The sequence below is a fragment of the Vulpes lagopus genome, chromosome 20 (assembly GCF_018345385.1).
Source record: "Vulpes lagopus strain Blue_001 chromosome 20, ASM1834538v1, whole genome shotgun sequence".
Classification (NCBI taxonomy): Eukaryota; Metazoa; Chordata; class Mammalia; order Carnivora; family Canidae; genus Vulpes; species Vulpes lagopus.
In genome coordinates this window covers 7,649,070-7,655,069 of record NC_054843.1, presented here as the reverse complement: position 1 = coordinate 7,655,069, position 6,000 = coordinate 7,649,070, and the positions used below count along the sequence as shown (strand labels likewise).

The 6,000-nt window shown below is 41.4% G+C and overlaps 1 non-coding gene across 1 annotated transcript; it reads right to left on the bottom strand.

Annotated features, from left to right (window-relative positions):
• Positions 1-3,082: 3,082 nt before the first annotated feature.
• Positions 3,083-3,186, bottom strand: LOC121479602. The gene has a single exon (XR_005984764.1). It is a non-coding gene; the product is annotated as a U6 spliceosomal RNA (small nuclear RNA).
• Between the last annotated feature and the right edge of the window lie 2,814 nt (positions 3,187-6,000).

The following is a 6,000-nucleotide window of genomic DNA, read 5'->3' as shown; positions in this document are numbered from 1 at the left end:
TAAAACGTCGTATGGGTTGGAGGAAAACAGAGGAAGCGAATAGCAGGATCTCATCACTCATTTAAGAAATACAAAGCAAAATAGTATTTACGGTGAGCCAGATATGGTGCTAGCATGAAAATACAGGATCCTTGCCCTCAGAGTACTGATGGTTAAGAAATAAGCATGCAAATACAGTACAATAAAGTAACACCACTGCTACAAGCACCCAGAGGTCTTGCGAATTGAATCGAAGCACAATAGCAAAAATGTTGAAGACAGTAGCAGAAAATGCACATATCAATAAACACTGTGGGAATATTAAATGATGCCCATTACATACCTATATTAAAAAGCCACGAAAATAAGCCAAAACGCAGGAACTGTTGAACTAATGAACCATCGAAGTAAGTGACCTTTGTAGGTTTCTGTGCCTTCTACCTAATATTTAATTCCATGTACTTAATTGTTTTTCACAGTTTCATTGGGATATTTTCTCCCAACCTGCTAATTTCGAGGAAGCTATTATATAGGTATGAATCAATATATTCAAGTGTATTTCTTTTCAAGTCTTGCCAAAATGTTGCAAAATACCGTTTCAAGCTATTCCAAAACAGTGCAAAATATATACCATTACATTTTCTGTTTAACCTTTCACATTTTCTATCTAACCTTTATCTTGATGTCATGGGTAAACAAAATGTTAACTATAATTCATGATATAATATTCGCAAACATTCTTACATGGTAGGAATGAGGTGAATGTTGTCCTTAGAAGGACCCTGCACCCTGGCATAAAACAACCTCGTAAGCAACCTCATGATGGTAGGAGAAGGAAGACAGAGCACTCGGTCAGGTGCCTGGTGGAGAGGAGGTAAGAGCATGAGGGCAGAGGCTGAAGCAGGGGTAGATCCACTTAGGAGATAGTTAGGAACAGAGACCGCCACAGATAACTCAGGGCGATGCACGGTGTCTGGTGTTGATATTGTATACTAGCCTGACAACTGCATGGAGCAGTTTTCTTTTCTTTGTTTCTTTTTTCTTTTTTTTTTTTTTTTTTTTGCAGTAAAATTTTTAAACAATCAAAATTAAAAATAAAAAAAATTAAAGTAAAATAAAATCCAGTTTTCTTTTCTTTGTTCCGTTTTTCTTTTTTTGCAGCAAAATGTTTAAACAATCAAAATTAAAGATAAAAATAAAAATAAAAATTCAAGTAAAAGAAAATCAATAAAAATCCCACTTCTCTCCCAGATAAGCATGGAATATACACAGGTACGGCATACATAGCCAATAAACATATATCGAAACAGGAAACATTAAGTCATCAAAGAACTGCAAATTAAAACAAGACAGTGGTCGGGTGTGGGGAAAAAGTCATTCTTGCATACTAGTTTTAGGACTGCAAATTGGTGAAATCACTTCTGAGGGCTATTTTGGCAATGAGAATGAATCAAAGCTTCTTAAGGATGCATGCCCTTACCTTACCCTAACGAGTAGCTGGACAGATGAGTAAACTATATACATGAGATGTTTATGCAAGTTTGTCTATAATAAAAAAAGGGAGAACTAAGGGACACCTGGGTGGCTCAGCCGTTGAGCTTTTGCCTTGGGCTCAGGGCGTGATCCCAAGTCTGAGGATCCAGTCACGCATCAGGCTCCCCGAGAGGAGCCTGCTTCTCCGTCTGCCTATGTCTCTGCCTCTCTCTCTGTCTCATGAATAAATAAATAAATCTTAAAAAAAAATTACCTAAAATTTACTTGATTAACAGAAAAGTGTGTTCATAATATGATTGTAAGTAAAGGAGGCATAAAATGTACCTCTATGTTTGTATGTGTGTGTATGCACTCATGTGTCCATAAGAAAGTCTGGGAGGATATGTGCCAATATGAAGATATTAAAAAGATTTATCTCTGGGTGATATCTATGAATAATCTGTACTTCTTCATTGTTTTCCGTATTGTAAAACTGTTTGCAATTACTTTTTTTTTTTTTTTGACTTCAGGGATAGAGAACTGAGTACAGTTGACCCTTGAACAACGTGGGTTTGAACTGCATGAGTCCACTTAGATGTGGATTTTTTTTTTTGATAAATATAGTTTAGTACTCTAAATGCATATTGTTTTCTTCTGATTTTTAAAAAGATTTTCTTTCTCCAGCTTACTTTATTCTAGGAATATAGTATATAATACATATGACATATAAAATATTTGTTAATCGTCTATTTATGTTATTGGTAAGGCTTCTGGTGAACAGTAGACTATTAAAAGTTAAATTTTGGGGGAGTCAAAAATTAAATGCAATTTTTGATTATAAAGGGGAAGAGGGTGTCAGCACCCCTGTCTCTGTATGGATCAAGGGTCAACTCTATTAACTTCTTGGTTCACAACATAATACCATTGTCAGTTTAAATAATGTCCCTCTCTTGTTTAATTTTTTAAGGATTAAAAAAAAATTTTTTTTCAAGGATTTTGTTTATTTGAGAGAGAGGCAGAGAGAACCCGAGGTGGGGGAGGGGCAGAGGGAGGTCAAAAGGGCCCAGTAGACTCCCCATTGAATCCTTCCCAGCCCGGGGCTCCATCCCAGGATCCCGAGATCATAATGTGCACCCAAAACCAAGAGTCACTTAACTGCTGGGAGCCACCCAGGCACCCTATTTTGCTTTTTTAAAATCTGTTTGATATACATGAATTACTGCTAAATTCAGAACAAAAAAAAAACGAAACTTGTATAAAGGGATCAATGAAGGACCTTCTCCCAGAAGTCCGTAAGAAGAGCAAGGGCGTCACCTTCCAGCTACACCACCATCCAGGGATGATTGTCAACTGTTCACCTTCTCACCTGGTGTGAAGGGCAGAGATAGGAGCATTTGTTTGTTTGTCCTTAGTATGTTTGGGTTATAATTCCCAGCAGGGCTCCAGGTACTGAACTTTTGGGCTTAGTATAGCCACCAACAGGACTGGTCATTAACACCTGTGAAATCAATAAAAAGACCTGGCATCTTGGCTTGGATCTGTGTATTAGTTTGCTAGGGTTGCCAAAAACCAACTACCACAACCTGGGGCTTCAACAACAGAAATTTACTGTCTCATAGTTCTGGAGGTTACAAGTCCAGATCAAAGTGTTGGGCGTGTCATCCTTGCGCAGGGGCCATGCTAATCTTCTCTGTATCGTTCCAATTTTAGTATATGTGCTGCCGAACTGAGCACCAGATCAAAGTGTTGGAAGTTTGGTTCCCTCTGAAGGTTGTGAGTGATAATCTGTTCCAAACTTCTCTCTTAGTTTTTGCAGGTGTTCCTTGGCTTGTAGAAGGCACTCTCTCTTGCCTTTGTCTTCCATGTGTGTACTTCTGTCTCTGTTCAAATTTCCCCTTTTTTATAAGGACATAAGTCATATTTTGTTAGGGTCTATTAAATATGACCATGGCTCCAAATACTATTTATTTATTTATTTATTTATTTATTTATTTATTTATTTATTTATTTTCCCAAATACTCTTGAACCATCTTGGCGTGGTAGAAAGACCATAGGCTTTGCAATTACACCTGGATTTAAATTTTGACTTTACCACTTACTGATGGTATGACCTCGGCAAAGTTTCTCAGGACTTACTTTCTCATCTGTATGATGGGCATGTAATATTGCTATGAGATTAGAGAAACCCTAGAATTACTGAGGAAATGGAAGCTGTTAATATTTGTGAGTTAAGGGGGGGGTGTCTTTGCTTTTAGAGGTTCACTTTTATGAATAGCTACATCTGCCACTGGGTCTGATAGGGAGAATCTCAGGTGGCATTGGTGAACCCAGGGAACACTAAACTGGCTTTTCTACCAGCATGCTTCCTGCCTGTGTTCAATTGTTGGAGCCTGTACAATTTACAGGTTACTTTTTAATTTAATTTGATTTTTTTTTATTTTTAAAATATTTTATTTATTTATTCACGAGAGACACAGAGAGAGAGGCAGAGGGAGAAGCAGGCTCCATGCAGGAAGTCCAACGCAGGACTCCAGGATCACATCCTGGGCTGAAGGCAGATGCTCAACCTCTGAGCCACCCAGGCATCCCTACAGGTTACTTTTTTAGGTGAAACCTATATAAAACTATTTTACAGCATTCCAACCTGGCCATAATAGTATATTGATCAATGCTGTGTGAGGCTGTCAGGCTGGGGAGGGAGGTGTTGGGGAGGAGGGGTACAGCCTTCTAGATATGAAGACCAGCAATGTCTTCTATGATGCATGGTTATTAGCTCATGATTCTGCCTCAACCTGATCTTCCAGATTGGTTTGACTAAAGACAAGGGCATATTTCCTGAGACATTTTTTTTCCCCAGGTTACCTAAAGTTTAATTATGGAAATCTCTTTCATTACCAGCAGCAAAAATTTGACTCCAATCTAGGGTTACAGGCTGCAAATGCTGAAGTGTTCAGATAGACCTGAATCTGGTGAATCGGGTGGGGTGTTGGGGAGCAGGGACAGAGGAGCCAGCCAGGAAGGAGTTGTGTAAGTTGTGCAAATGAAAGTGTGAGCTTGGGAGGAGTCAAGGTAGGATCTCTTGCCTTAATAGGGCCACCCTTGGCGACTTCTTTCAAAAACAAGTTGAGAATGGATTTTAATTGCATTACTGGGGCGTTTTGAGGGACCCTAATCCAAAGGAACTTTTTTTTTTTAAGATTTTATTTATTTATTCATGAGAGAGAGAGGGGCAAAGACACAGGCAGAGGGAGAAGCAGGGTCCATGCTGGGAGCCCGATGTGGGACTCGATCTCGATCTCGATCTTGGGATTCCAGGATCATGCCCTGGGCCAAAGGCAGGCGCCAAACCATTGAGCCACCCAGGGATCCCCCAAAGGAACTTTTGATAACATGGACAGTTTGAAGTAAGCTATTTGCCTGCCTCCCTTTTAGCTAATTTATTTTAGGTCTAGTCTGATTTAGGGCCGTGCTAATTTGAATTGTTCCCTTAATCAGTGGTCTAATAGCTTTAGGAGGGAAACATTTCTTGTAAATCATTTAAAGCAAGTGCCTTTCCTTGAGTCTTACACCATAGAGAGCAGTATTTATTCCGGGGTGTGGGGGGCTTTGCTTTACACTCATAAGATCCTAACTGTTGCTAATATATTTGTGAGCACCTTAAAACAAAACAAAACTGGTAGGAACACTACTGTAGGACGGGAAAATGAGCTTAGACGTCAATCAATAAATTAGTGACTTGGTGTAGAAAAAAAATTACAGTACCCTTTCGGCGTAACATTTGCTAAGTGCCATTTTATTAGCATTGGTACAGAATACAATTCTCAGCCAGTGGCTGTCTACTAATTACAAAGTAGCCAGCACGGCATGGCTACGAGCATACCTAGATTTCAGCGCCTGGGAAGCACACCTAGCGACATTCAGTCACGCAGAAGGAATGGATTAAAAAAAAATAAAAAAATAAAATAAATAAAAATAAAGGGTGGGGGGAGCCCAGCATATTAATAGAGTGGTGGGCGAATTAAGAATGGGGAAGCTGAGATGGTGCATCCAAGAGAAAAACCAGGGAGCGGGGCAGCAAGGATACAGTCCTAGCTCAAGAGGATTGATGTCAGGGGCATTCCGATCTGCAAAGGAAAGCCTGCACCCAGAAAGGTGGGGAGGGGTCTGAGATAGGTGGCAGAGCCTGGGAGAGCGTGCACAGCCTCAAGAAAGTTTGTATGATGCTTGCGTGCATAATATGTGATCGCCGGCATTGGCTGCTGCACCAACCGAGAGGCAGGGTTTAATCAAGGTGTCAGCCGCAGGGGCATCCCGGATTCGGGCGAAGCGTCCGGAATTCCTGAGATGTCTGAAACGCGGAGGCGGCCGCTCCCCCACCCCCGCCGCGGCCTCCGTGGGCATTTTCCGGCGAGGGGGGCACGCGAGCCCTTCGAAGAACAGCTGAGACGCGCGGCCGTGCGCCCCCGGGCCGCCCTCCCGCGGCCGGCGCGCTCCCCGGGGACCAAGGTGAGAGCCCCGGGGCCGCGGCGCGGGCGGGTGGGCGGGCG